Source organism: Pristiophorus japonicus, chromosome 23 (genome assembly GCF_044704955.1).
Source record: "Pristiophorus japonicus isolate sPriJap1 chromosome 23, sPriJap1.hap1, whole genome shotgun sequence".
In the NCBI taxonomy this organism is placed as follows: Eukaryota; Metazoa; Chordata; class Chondrichthyes; family Pristiophoridae; genus Pristiophorus; species Pristiophorus japonicus.
This window is the reverse complement of record NC_091999.1, coordinates 21231914-21246557: the sequence shown is the minus strand read 5'-3', so window position 1 is coordinate 21246557 and position 14644 is coordinate 21231914. Positions and strand designations below refer to the sequence as shown.

The 14644-nt window shown below is 59.9% G+C and overlaps 1 pseudogene; it reads left to right on the top strand.

Annotated features, from left to right (window-relative positions):
* Nucleotides 1-806: 806 nt before the first annotated feature.
* Nucleotides 807-14644, top strand: part of LOC139235428 (zinc finger protein 239-like) — a 42313-nt pseudogene continuing 28475 nt past the window's right edge.

The following is a 14644-nucleotide window of genomic DNA, read 5'->3' as shown; positions in this document are numbered from 1 at the left end:
CACAGGCACACACTCCCAACGATGTTCAATAGGGTGATTAAATATTCTTCAGCCAGGTAGCTCCAGCTATCCCATACTAGGCAATGCGGGAGGGGTGCTTCAAAGGTGTGTGGGGCCTAGTTGTAAGCAAGGCCCCCACAAACACTTCCACACACACACACACCCCACGATGTTCCGGCCCTCGAAAAATCTTCTTTCCTCCCCCCACCGATACAACAATGTCTTTCGGGGAAATGCACCAACACCCACCTGTAGAATGGTAGAGTCTCCCTCCTTCCACACTGGATGTTGTTGTTGGTCTCTCTCTCCTTCCACACTGGATGTTGTTTTTGGTCTTTCCCCCTCTCTCCAACTCTTTGTAGAAATGGTAAAGTTGTTCAAGTTTTCTGCTTTCCTCCTCTCCCTCTGGGTGAATGTTGGTGGTGAAGCCCCTTCCTTCTCTTCCTGGGCTGATTCACAGGCTCAGCCATGAGCTACAACAGGAGCTGCTCTCCTCACTGCTCACTCAGCCAACTGAGCAGGACACGCCTCCAAAGCTCCACGATTGGTCCTTGTGCATGAAACTCTTTTTGGAGTTTATCTGCAAAACAAAAAACATTAAACCGTGCCACCCGACCTGGATGACACACCAGACATTTACAAGGCCCTTTTTTTTTCTTTTTTTGGTTTTTTTTTGGGCACTAAATCACTTTTTTTTTCCAGTGCCCCCTATAAAAGGCGAGGGGGACAATAAAAGCACCAGCAGTTAAAACGAATTAAACTTTAAAACGTAAAATCAAATTAAAATTTGGTTGCCGGGTGTGATGATGCACTCCAGTCCCTCCGGTGCCCACCTCTCGCGGAAGGCCGCGAGCGTACCAGCGGACACCGCGTCCTCCATCTCCAAGGACACGCTGGACCGGATGTAAGAGCGGAAGAGAGGCAGGCAGTCAGGTTGAACGACCCCCTCGACCGCCCGCTGCCTGGACTGGCTGATGGCACCCTTGGCCGTGCCCAGGAGCAGTCCTACGAGGAGGCCCTCGGACCTACCCGCTCCCCTTCGCACAGGGTGCCCAAAGATCAGGAGAGTGGGACTGAAGTGCAGCCAGAATTTCAGGAGCAGCCCCTTCAGATAATGGAACAGGGGCTACAACCTCGTGCACTCAATAAAAACATGGAACACGGACTCCTCCAGACCGCAGAAATTGCAGGCGGCCTGGGAGTCCGTGAACCGGCTTAAAAATTTATTGCACGGCACTGCTCCATGCACCACCCTCGAGACCAAGTCCCCGACCAATAGTGGGAGGACCCCTGCGTAGAGTGCCCTCCATCAGGGATCCTCGCCTCCTCCGGACAGTAAGATGGTATGCCATGGCGTGTCCGGACGGCCGGCGAGGATGGCAAAGTTGAGAGTGTGCAGGAGCAGCCCGTACAGGAAAGCCCTCCGCGCGGAACTGAAAGGCACGGAGGGGATTTCCTCGAGGCGGCTCAAGTTGTGAGGCGCCGGCCCCCGATGGAGGTTCCGGGGTTTGGCGCCGATGAGGAATCCCGGTCCGGACGGGGGTCATTGCTTGAGCCTCCTCGATGCACCTAACGGAGTCGGGGCCCAGAGCTCTTTTTAGCGACTCGATGGCATCGGCCGCGTGGCGGACGTTGGCAGAATTTAGGCGCCGCGCCAGCGTGTCTGGCACCATCCAGCCCGCTCCTCCGCCATCGAGCAGGTCCCTGACCCTGGTCACCTCACCAGCCACACCCCTCTCGTCCGACCGCCACAACAAAGCTCGGTCGTGGAGGTGCGGATTCCCGAGCAGCGGCTCCTGCAGGACAGCCGCCAATCCAGCCGGTGGAGAGCTGCACTTGGTGGAGATTTTGTTCCAGACCCTGATGAGTTCCTTGTAAAAGACAGGCAGCTCCCGGAGGGCGGTCCTGGCGCCCCCCACACTCACAAACAGAAGCTGCGTGTCGTAGTTGAGGCCGTGCTGCTGGCGGAATAAATACATCGCCAGAGCACGCCACCGAGGAGGTGGCTCAACGTAAAGGTATCTCTGCAGTGTCTGAAGACGGAAAGTCGCGAGCTGGGCGCTGACGCACACCAACGACTGACCGCCCTCCCCAAGCGGGAGACTCAAGACCGCGGCAGAGACCCAGTGCTTCCTGTTGTTCCAGACGAAGTCCACCAGCTTCTTCTGTATCTTGGCGACAAACGCAGGGGGAGGGGTCAAAGTGATCAGCCGGTACCACAACATGGCGCCCACCAGCTGGTTTATGACTAGCGCTCGACCCCTGTAGGACAGCACTCGGAGCAGTCCTGTCCAGCGCCCTAGGCGAGCGGCGACCTTGGCCTCCAGCTCCTGCCAGTTCGCCGGCCAGGCTTCCTCGTCGGGGCTAAGGTAGACTCCCAGATAGAGGAGATGGGTCGTGCTCCAGGCAAAAGGCCTGAGCTCTTCCGGCAGGAAGCCCACCCGCCACTGACCCACCAGGAGTCTGGAACATTTTTCCCAGTTGATTCTGGCGGAGGATGCGGCTGAGTAAATCTTCTGGCACTCAAGCATCCTCCGCAGGTCAGCGGGATCCTCTACCGCGAGGAGCACGTCATCGGCGTAAGCCGAGAGGACGACCTCCACGCCCAGCCCTTGCAGAGCCAGTCCCGTCAACCTCGTCCGCAGGAGGCGCAGGAAAGGCTCCACCAGACGGCATATAACTGGCCGGACATGGGGCATCCCTGGCGCACCCCTCTCCCAAAGCGAAGGGGCGCCATCAAGGACCTGTTAACGTTAATCAGACACTCCGCGGCGGCGTACAAAAGTCGGATCCGGGCGACGAAATGCGTCCCGAACACAAAAGCGCGCAGAGTTCCGAGCAGATAGTCGTGATCCACCCTGTCGAACGCCTTATCTAGGTCGAGGGATAGGAAGGCGACCGACAGACCAGCCTCCTGGGAATGATGGATGAGGTCCCGGACCAGATGGATGTTGTCGTGGATTGTCCGGCCCGGGACCGTGTAGGACTGGTCGGGGTGGATCATGTGGTCCAGCACGGCACCAAGGCGAGCAGACATCGCCCTGGCGATGATTTTGTAGTCTTTGCTGAGGAGGGAGACCGGGCGCCAGTTGTTAAGGAGGCGGAGATCGCCCTTCTTAGGCAGCAGGACGATGACTGCCCTGCGCCAAGAGAGGGGCATCTCCCCGGTCGCCAGAGTTTCCCCCAGGACCCGCGAGTAGTCGCCCCCCGGGACGTCCCAGAACGCCCTGTGGAACTCCACGGTCAGCCCGTCCAGCCCCGGGGCTTTTCCGCTCGAGAGGCGGTCGAGGGCACTGGTCAGCTCCGCCAGGCTTAGCGGAGCTTCCAGATTTTCGGCGCCTTCCGGGCTGACCTTCGACTGGTCCTCCCACAAAACGCTACGCACTTCCTCGCTGGACGGCTCCGGAGAGAACAGAGCCCCGTAATATTCACGGGCCCTGTTGTTGACGCCCTCCGGATCCGAGAGAGAGCCGTCGTCGGCCAGCAGCGTCAACAGCTGCTTACGGACACCCTGTCTTTCTTCCAGCGAGTAGAAGAAGGGGGAGCCACGGTCCAGATCCCGCAGGAACCGGATCCGTGACCTCACGAACGCGCCTCGGGACCCGACGAGCTGCAGGTCCTTCAGCGGGGCCTTCTTCGCTTCGTACACCGTCCACAGGGCCGGGTCCGCAACAACTTGACCGAGACAGGACTCCAGGTCGAGCACCTCTTTTTCTATGCGCCCGACCCTGGTCGCCCGCCTCTTGGTCGAACCTCTCGCGTACTCTTGACAGAAGACGCGGACGTGAGCCTTGCCCACATTCCACCATAGCCTCAAGAAGGGGATGCCCCCCTGCTTCCATCTCCATTCAGCCCAGAAACGACGGAACGAATCCTGGAACCGCACGTCCTCCAGCAGCCGGTTGTTAAAATGCCAGTACGTGGACCCCGTCCTCGCGCGGAGCGAAGCGAGCTCCGCCCACACCAGGTGGTGGTCCGAACACGGCACTGGCCGCATGGAGGCCGCCGGGACATAGGAACCGTACGCCCGAGACACGTAAAGGCGGTCGATTCTGGACCATCCCTCCCCAGGCCTCACCCATGTAAAGGCGCTGGAGTCGGGATGGAGATTTTGCCAGACGTCCACCAAGTCGAAGGACCCGACCAGGTCCCTCAACTTCTCCATCGCCGTCATGCTCTGCTGGGCACCGGAGCGGTCCCTCGCCTCGAGGGTGCAGTTAAAATACCCCCCCGAGGACAATGCAGTAACCGACGTCGACGGAGCCAAGAAGAGCGGATACCTCTTCGAAGAAGCACGTTTGCTGCGGGCCGGGCTGAGGGGCATACACGTTCACGAGATGGAGCGGCACGTCCCCCACGCGAACCGTGATGTGCAGCAAGCGGCCTGGCACGGGCTCCTCGACCCTCAAAATCTCCGGCTGAAAATGCGGGGCCAGCATGATGGCCACCGCACAAGAAGTGGCGGTGAGGTGGCTCATGCGGACCTCTCCTTGCCTTTTCAGGAGCCACGTGGCTTCGTCTCCCGGAACGGTGTGGGTTTCTTGCAGAAAGCACACCGAATATTTCCCCTCCCGCAGTAGCGAAAAATTGTTAAATCTACGGTATGCCTCTCTGCTGCCGTTGATGTTGAGGCTGGCTATGGTTATCTTCATGACAAAAGCATAGTGCAACCTCTTCCTTACCTATTGTGGGGGAGGGGGGAGTGGAGTCGTTTGTTGACCTCCACTCCTTCAGCAGCCCAGCGCGGAACTTTTTGTGCCGGCGCAGCTCAAGGCCTTACGCCTTTGATAAGGGCCCGCCCGTGACCATGGTTTTAGCAGTTGGCGCGGACGATCGCGACGAGCAGCCCCGGCTCGCACCATTTTTCCCTGGTTAGATGGGCTCGTTTGCTGCGACCCTGGCTCTGGGCCAAAAAGTCCCGGAGTTCCTTTACAGGAATGAGGGGGCACTCAGCGGCGGGCACGAGGAGATCCACCACCTCACTGGCGATGGACTCAAGATCTTCTCCCTCGTCCCCCACCGAATCCACATCCCCCTCCGGGAGGTCACTGCCAGCAGCCGGCCCGTCGATCGCACAAGGTGCGGCAAATGACCCGGCCGCTCCAACCGGCCCTGGCTCTGCCCCGATCCCACCCCCAGGATCGTCGGCAGAGGAGTCCCCACTGGGCTCTTTTAAAATTGGTGCTGGGTCAGGAAGCGACAGCGGAAGGGGTTCCTCCTCCGCCCCAGGAACCGGGGAACACGGAGAGACCTGGCCAAAGTAATTCTCCAGGTCCTCCATGTACCCCAGCTCCAAAGTAGTGGACGAGGGTTGGTGGTCTTCCCACTCCCCGCCGCCACCCCCCTGCCCAGCGTGTGGATGTTCTGTAAAATTATTAACATTTTCAGTTTCTGCCGAGTCGAGCAAATCCCGGGGGCAGTTGGATAAAGGCTGGGCGGGCTCAGGTTCGGACTTTTCGGCCCCGCCCGCCTCAGTCCCTGGGACGCTCGACCCGGCGGCTACGCATTCCTCCGCTGGCCCCACGCCCCCCACGACAGGCAGATCTTCCACGCCATCCCCAGGAGGCAGAGGCTGGGCAGCCTCGACTGCCTCACCCTCCCCGGGGACAGATTCCTCCTGCCTACGGCGCAGTTTTGGGGGCGCCGGTGGGGGACACGGGACATGCGGCGGGCACCGACTCCTCCGCAGAGGGATGTTGTTCCCCCTCCGCCTCATTGGAGCGGCGCCTCCTTGTGTTCCTGGCGGGGTGCGGAGGCAGGGAGACCTCCATGTCTGCCGAGGCCTTCCGCTCCACTCCCCCCTTTTTCTTATGTTGCCCGCACCTGAACCCCTCTGCGGTATTGTTCAAGAGCTCGGGCACGGGCTCAGGGCACCCCGCGCTCGCCGGTGACGGGGTTGGGCTGAGCGCGGTAAACAAATTGTCTGGCGCACTGAGGGGACCCGCCTCGAGATGTTTCGCCGCCTTCCGTGCCTTCCTTCCGATCGGACGCTCTCCCTCCCTCCCGCCGGATGCCGTGAAAACAAAGGCCCCCGACGATGCCCACGCACCTACGGCTCCTGGCACGCAGACGCAACTACGGGGAGGGGTGGTGGTGGCGCCAGCCTTGGCCGCCCTCGATGGTTTGGCGGCCTTGGAGGCGGGGCAGTTCTTACGAACATGCCCCACCTCCCTACAGGCATGGCACCACACGCCGTCCGACGTCCAGAAGACGTGGTAGGCAGTCCCCTCGTGCACCACAGTAAAATTGCCCTCTGTCATCTCCTCCCGCGCCAGCCGGATAAAAAGCTGGCGGCGGAAGGAGAACACATGGCGCAGACTGTTCTCCCTGAGGCCGAGCGGTATGGGGTTGATCCCTGAACTTACCTCCCCAAATTGGTGTAGTTGAGGGAGGAGGATCCCAGCGGGAACAAAGGGCGTGACGTTTGAAATGATGACCCTCTGCGTGGTGGCCTCGAGAGGGTTCACCGGTAGGAACGTCCGGCCCATAGTGAGCCACTTTTCGAGGGCCAGGGACACCGCCTGCTCCGACCCCAGGAAGAATACAGCCTTCCCAGACATCCTAGAGGCTGCGACAAAGGCCGAGGGGCCGACGACCCCAGCCATCGCCCGCACGCACTCCTCGATGCTCATTGTGGGGTGAGTGTTGCTCTTGACCCCGTGTTTTTTTGTTATAAGTCTAAATGGTGGCAGGGCAGCAGGAGGCGCAGGAGGCGCCGTGAATGTGGATGCCGCCTGCGCGTACGTCTTAGCTGGCCCTGCGTGGATGGGGTCGCCATCACGGCGTCCCTTTAAGGGCTACACCTACCCCAAAGTCACAGGCCTTAATCGTCTTTAATTGGCCTCGTTGGTGTTTTGAGCAGAGGGAGCTCTTAATGGGGCACACCTCTCCCTTAGTCAACGAATGGGGAGGGGCCTTGCTCCCTCTGCTCAGTAGTCTTAATTAACTTTAATTTAAGGAGGAAAGGGGCTCTCAGAGATAGAGGGGAGAGACAGAGGGAGTGACAGAGTGAGAGATAGGGGGGTGGGAAAGAGGGAAGCTGCGAGTGCAGGTCTCCCCTCACAGCGATGGGTGCGCGTTTTTCTGGGGTGCACTCCCCAGATGATGGAAAAAAAAACAAGATACAGTCCTTGTAGATGGTCTTCGGGTTGGGGGAGAAGATGTCTTCACCTGGGGCAGCTGGAGCCACCTAGGCACACACTCCCAACGATGTTAAATAGGGTGATTAGTAATACTTCAGCCAGGTAGCTCCAGCTATCCCAGGCTAGGCAATGGGGGAGGAGTGCTTCAGTGGTGGGAGGGGCCTAGCTGTAAGCAAGACCCCCACACACACTTCCACACACAAACACACCCCGCGATGTTCCGGCCCTGGAGATGGTCTTCTCTCCTCCCCCCACCGATACAACAAAGTGTTTCAGTGAATGCACCAAAACAAACCCACTTGTCGAAGATTGTAGAAATGGCTCTTAGTCCTTCCACACTGGCTGGTGTTTTCTCAGGATGTTCTTTTCCCCCTCTCTCCAACTCTCTGTAGTAGTAATAAGTGATACATTTTCTGCTCTCCTCCTCTCCCTCTGGACGTTGAATTGTAGTAAGCCAGCCCCCTCCTCCTCTTCCTGGGCTGGTCTCAGGGTTCACTCTAGGCCTTCCAGGCAGGAGCAAAGCAGCAAGCTCCTTCTCTCACCACAGCACAGCTCCAACTGAATAGGCCACGCCTCCAAAGCTCCACCATTGGTCCACATAACTCTTTTGGGAGGAAACGAAAACATTAATTCGTGGCCCCCCGATCTGGGGGCCGCACCAAACATCTACAAGGCTCTTTTTTTGTTTTTTATTGTATTTTTTTTTCTGCACTAAAATCATATATGTTCTCCAAGTGCCCCCGATAAAAGGGGAGGGGGACACTAAAAACATCGGCAATTAAAAGAAATTAAACTTTAAAACATAAAATCAAATTAAAATTTGGTTGCCGGGCGTGACGATGCACTCCAGTCCCTCCTGTGCCCACCTCTTGTGGAAGGCCGCGAGCGTACCGGTGGACACCACGTGCTCCATCTCCAAGGATAACCTGGGGCGGATGGACGCACGGAAGAGAGGCAGGCAGTCAGGTTGAACTACCCCCTCGACCGCCCACTGCCTGGACCGGCTGATGGCACCTTTGGCCGTGCCCAGGAACAGTCCTACGAGGAGGCCCTCGGACATACCCGCTCCCCTCCGCACAGGGTGCCCAAAGATCAGGAGCGTGGGACTGAAGTGCAGACAGAATTTCAGGAGCAGCCCCTTTAAATAATAAAACACGGGCTGCAACCTTGTGCATTCGATAAAAACATGGAACACGGACTCTTCCAGACCGCAGAAATTGCAGGCAGCCTGCGAGTCCATGAACCGGCTTAAAAATTTATTGCACAGCACTGCTCCGTGCACCACGCTCCAGGCGAAGTCCCCGATAAATACTGGGAGGACTCCCGCGTAGAGTGCCCACCATCGGGGACCCCCACCTCCTCCGGAAGGCATGATGGTACGCTATGGCGTGTCGGGACGGCAGGCGAGGATAGCAAAATTGAGGGTGTGGAGGAGCAGCCCGTACAGAAAAATCCTCTGCGCGGAACTGAAAGGCACAGAGGGGATTTCCTCGAGGTGGCTCAAGTTGTGATGCGCTGGCTCCCGAGGGAGGTTCCGGGGTTTGGCGCCGATGAGGAATTCCGTCCGGGCGGGGGTCAGTTCGGACGGGATCACCCACGTGCTTGAGCCTCCTCGATGCACCTAACGGAGTCGGGGCCCAGAGCTCTTTATAGCGACTCGATGGCATCGGCCGCGTGGCGGACGTTGGCAGAATTTAGGCGCCGCATCAGCGTGTCTGGCTCCATGCAACCCGCTCCGCCGCCATCGAGCAGGTCCCTGACACTGCTCACCTCACCAGCCACAGCCCTCTCGTCCGACCGCCACAAAAAACCTCGGTCGTGGAGGCACGGATTCCCGAGCAGCGGCTCCTGCAGGACGGCCGCCACTCCAGCCGGTGGAGAGCTGCGCTTGGTGGAGACTTTGTTCCAGACCCTGATGAGCTCCTTGTAAAAGACAGGCAGCTCCCGGATAGCGGTCCTGACGCCCCCGACACTCACAAACAGGAGCTGCGTGTCGTAATTGAGGTCGCGCTGCTGGCGGAATAAATACATCGCCAGAGCACGCCACCTAGGAGGGGGCTCGATGTAAAGGTACCTCTGCAGGGTCTGAAGACGGAAAGTCGCGAGCTGGGTGCTGACGCACACCAACGACTGACCGCCCTCCCCAAGCGGGAGTCTCAAGACCGCAGCAGAGACCCAGTGCTTCCTGTTGTTCCAGAAGAAGTCCACCAGCTTCTTCTGTCCCTTGGCGACAAACGCAGGGGGAGGGGTCAAAGTGACCAGCCGGTACCACAACATGGCGGCCACCAGCTGGTTTATGACTGGCGCTCGACCCCTGTAGGACAGCACTCGGAGCAGTCCTGTCCAGCGCCCTAGGCGAGCGGCGACCTTGGAATCCAGCTCTTGCCAGTTCGCCGGCCAGACTTCCTCGTCGGGGCCAAGGTCGACTCCCAGATAGAGGAGATGGGTCGTGCTCAAGGCAAAAGGCCTGAGCTCCTCCGGCAGGGAGTCCACCTGCCAGTGACCCACCAGGAGTCCGGAACATTTCTCCCAGTTGATTCTGGCGGAGGATGCGGCCGAGTAAATCTCCTGGCACTCACGCATCCTCCGCAGTTCAGCGGGATCCTCCACCGCGAGGAGTACGTCATCGGCATAACCCGAGAGGACGACCTCCACGCCCGGCCCTTGCAGAGCCAGTCCTGTCAACCTCGTCCGCAGGAGGCGCAGGAAAGGCTCCACGCAGACGGCATATAACTGGCCGGACATGGGGCATCCCTGGCGCACCCCTCTCCCAAAGCGAAGGGGCGCCATCAAGGACCTGTTAACGTTAATCAGACACTCCGTACAAAAGTCGGATCCGGGCGACGAAATGCGTCCCGAACCCAAAAGCGCGCAGAGTTCCGAGCAGATAGTCGTGATCCACCCGGTCGAACGCCTTCTCTGGGTCGAGGGATAGGAAGGCGACCGACAGACCAGCCTCCTGGGAATGATGGATGAGGTCCCGGACCAGATGGATGTTGTCGTGGATTGTCCGGCCCGGGACCGTGTAGGACTGGTCGGGGTGGATCATGTGGTCCAGCACGGCACCAAGGCAAGCAGACATCGCCCTGGTGAAGATTTTGTAGTCCGTGCTGAGGAGGGAGACCGGGCGCCAGTTCATAAGGAGGCGGAGATCGCCCTTCTTAGGCAGCAGGATGATGACTGCCCTGCGGCAAGAGAGGGGCATCTCCCCGGTCGCCAGACTTTCCCCCAGGACCCTCGAGTAGTCGCCCCCCAGGACGTCCCAGAACGCCCTGTGGAACTCCACGGTCAGCCCGTCCAGCCCCGGGGATTTTCCCCTCGAGAGCCGGGCGAGGGCACCGGTCAGCTCCGCCAGGCTTAGCGGAGCTTCCAGATTTTCGGCACCCTCCGAGCTGACCTTCAGCAGGTCCTCCCACAAAACTCTACGCGCTTCCTCGCTGGATGGCTCTGGAGAGAACAGAGCCCCGTAATATTCACGGGCCGTGTTGGTGACGCCCTCCGGATCCGAGACGAGAGAGCCGTCGTTGGCCAGCAGCGTCAAGAGCTGCTTACGGACACTCTGTCTTTTTTCCAGCGAGTAGAAGAAGGGGGAGCCGCGATCCAGATCCCGCAGGAACCGGATCCGCGACTTCACGAACGCGCGTCGTGACCCGACGAGCTGCAGGTCCTTCAGCGCGGCCTTCTTCACTTCGTACACCGTCCGCAGGGCCGGGTCCCCGATGACTTCACCGAGACGGGACTCCAGGTCGAGCACCTCTTTTTCTAGGCGCCCAAACTTGGCCGCCCGCCTCTTGGTCGACCCCCTCGCGTACTCTTGACAGAAGACGCGGACGTGAGCCTTGCCCACGTCCCACCATAGCCTCAAGGAGGGGAAGCTCCCCTGCTTCCTTCTCCAGTCGGCCCAGAATCGACGGAACGAGTCCTGGAACCGCTCGTCCTCCAGCAGCCGGTTGTTAAAGTGCCAGTACGCGGACCCCGTCCTCGTGCAGAGCGAAGCGAGCTCCGCCCACACCAGACGGTGGTCCGAACACGGCACCGGCTGCATGGAGGCCGCCGGGACGCAGGAAACGTACGCCCGAGACACGTAAAGGCGGTCGACTCTGGACCATCCTGCTCCAGGCCTCACCCAAGTAAAGGCGCTGGAGTCGGGGTGGAGATTTCGCCAGACGTCCACCAAGTCGAAGGACCCGACCAGGTCCCTCAACTTCTCCATCGCCGTCATGCTCTGCGGGGCACTGGAGTGGTCCCTCGCCTCGAGGGTGCAGTTAAAATCCCCCCCGAGGACAATGCAGTCGCCGACGTCGACGGAGCCAAGAAGAGCGGACATCTCTTCAAAGAAGCGCGTTTGCTGCGGGCCGGGCTGAGGGGTGTACACGTTCACGAGATGGAGCGGCACGTCCCCCAGGCGAACCGTTACGTGCAGCATTCGGCCTGGCACGGGCTCCTCGAACCCCAAGATCTCCGGCTGAAAATGCGGTGCCAGCAAGATGGCCACCCCACTAGAAGTGGCGGTGAGGTGGCTCATGCGGACCTCTCCTTGCCTTTCCAGGAGCCACGTGGTTTCGTCTCCTGGAACGGTGTGGGTTTCTTGCAGGAAACACGCCGCATATTTCCCCTCCCGCAGGTGCGAAAAATTGTTAAATCTACGGCGTGCCTCTCTGCCGCCGTTGATGTTGAGGCTGGCTATGGTTATCTTCATGGCAAAAGCATAGTGCAACCTCTACCTAACCTATTGTGGGGGGGGGGAGTGGAGTCGTTTGTTGACCTCCACTCCTTCAGCAGCCCAGCGAGGAACTTTTTGAGCCGGTGCAGCTCAAGGTCTTGCGCCTTTGATAAGGGCCCGCCCACGGCCATGGTTTTAGCGGCGGCGCGGACGGAAGCGATGAGCAGCCCCGGCTCAGACCATCTTTCCTGGGCCAGATGGGTTCGGTTGCAGTGACCCTGGCTCTCGACCAAAATGTTCCCAGAGTTCCTCTACGGGAATGACGGGGGAATCAGCGGCGGGCACGAGGAGATCCATCGCCTCACTGGCGATGGACTCGAGATCTTCACCCGCGTCCTCCACCGAGTCCCCGTCCTCCTCCGGGAGGTCGCCGTCAGCAGGAGGAGGTACGGCAAACGGCCCGGCCGCTCCATCTGGCACTGGCTCTGCCCCAATCCCACCCCCAGAATCATTGGCAGAGGAATCCCCACTGGGCTCTTTTAAAATTGGTGCTGGGTCGGGAAGCGACAGCGGAAGGGGTTCCTCCTCCGCCCCAAGAACCGGGGAACAAGGAGAGACCTGGTCAAAGTAATGTTCCAGGTCCACCAAGTATCCCAGCTCCAAAGTAGGGGGCGACCTTTGTTGTTCTTCCCCCTCCCCGACGCCATCCCCCGGCCCAGCGTGTACAGAATATTTAAAATTATTCATAATTTCGGTTTCTGCCAGGTCGAGCGACTCTCGGGGAAAGTTGGTTGATAGCTGGGCGGGTCCAGGTTCGGCCTTTTCGGCCCCGCCCGCCTCAGTCCCCGGGACTCTCGGCCCGGCGGCAATGCATTCCTTCTCTGGCCCCACGCCCCCCACCACAGGCAGATCTTCCACGCCATCCCCGGTAGGAAGAGACTGGGCAGCCTCGACTGCCCCTCCCTCCCTGGGGACAGATTCCTCCCGTCTACGGCGCAGTTTGGGGGCGCTGGTGGGGGACGCGAGACACCTCCGCCTCATTGTAGCGGGGCCTCCTTTTTTTCCTGGGGGGGTGCGGAGGCAGGGATACCTCAATGTCTGCCGAGGCCTCCCGCTCCACCCCCTCCTTTTTTCCTGCCCGCGCCCGAGCCTCTCTGTGCTACTGGTCAAGGGCTCGGGCACGGGCTCAGGGCACCCCGCCCTCGCCGGTGACGGGGTTGGGCCGAGCGCGGTAAACAGATTGTCTGGCGCACCGAGGGGACCTGCCTCTAGATGTCTCGTCTTCTTCCGCGCCTTCCTTCCGGTCGGACGCTCTCCCTCCCCCCCCCCGCCGGAGGCCGTGAAAATAAAGGCCTCCGACGATTCCCGCGCACCTACGGCTCCCGGCACGTGGACGCTACTAGGGGGAGGGGTGGCGGCGGCACCCGCCTTTGCCGCCTTCGGTGGTTTGGCGGCTTTGGAGGCGGGGCAGTTCTTGCGAACGTGCCCCACCTCCCTACAGGCATGGCACTGCACGACGTCCGACGTCCAGAAGATGCGATAGGCAGTCCCCTCGTGCACCACATTAAAATTGCCCTCCGCCGTCTCCTCCCGCGCCAGCCGGACAAAGAGCTGGCGGCGGAAGGAGAACACGTGGCGCAGGCTGTTCTCCCTGAGGCCGAGCGGTATGGGGTTGATCCCCGACCTTACCTCCCCCAGTTGGTATAGGTGAGGGAGGAGGAGCTCAGCGGCAACAAAGGGCGGGACGTTCGATAGAATGACCCTCTGCGCGGTGGCCTCGAGAGGGTCCACCGGCAGGAACGCCCCGCCTACCGTGAGCCCCTTTTCAAGGGCCAGGGACACCGCCCGCTCCGACCCTAGGAAGAACACGGCCATCCCAGACATCTTGGAGGCTGCGACAATGGCCGAGGGGCCGACTACCCCAGCCATCACCCGCACGCACTCCTCAATTCTCATTGTGGGGTGAGTGTAGCTCTTGACCCCGTTTTTCTTGGTAATTAGTCTGAAAGGCGGCAGGGCAGCAGGTGGCGCAGGAGGTGCCGTGGATGTGGATGCCACCTGCGCATATGTCCTAGCTGGCCCTGCCACCGGCGTAGATGGGGTCGCCATCACGGGGTCCATTTAAGGGCCACACCCACCCCAAGGTCACAGGTCTGAATGGTCTTAAGTGGCCTCGTTTGAATGTATGGACAGAGGGAGCTCTGAAAGAGTCACACCTCTCCCCTAGTTGGCAATTGTGGAGGGGCCTTGCTCCCTCTGCTCAGTTGTTTTAATTGTTTTTTATTAAAAAGTTAGGAGGAAGGGCTCTCAGAAAGAGAGGGGAGAGACCGAGAGAGAGAGAGATAGAGCGAGGGGGTGTGGGAAAGAGGGAGGCTGCGAGGGCAGGTCTCCCCTCCCAGCAATGGGTGGGTACACTCCCCAGATGGCAAAACAAAACACAGTCTTCGGGGTGGTCTTCGGGTGGCGGGGAGAAGATGTCTTCACCTGGGGCAGCTGGAGCCACACAGGCACACACTCCCAACGATGTTAACCAGGGTAATCACTAGTTATCAGCCTGGTAGCTCCAGCTATCCCAGGCTAGGCAATGGGGGAGGGGTGCTTCAGTGGTGTGTGGGGCCTAGTTGTAAGCAAGACCCCCACACACACTTCCACACACACACACCCCCCGCGATGTTCCTGCCCTCGAAAGGTCTTCCTTTCTCCCCCCACCAATAAAACAATGTCTTTCGGGGAATGCACCAACACCCACCTGTAGAATATTGCAGAATTTCCCTCCTTCCACACAGGTTGTTGCTCTTTCCACTGTCTCCAACTCTTTGTAGCAGTAATAAAGTTGGTA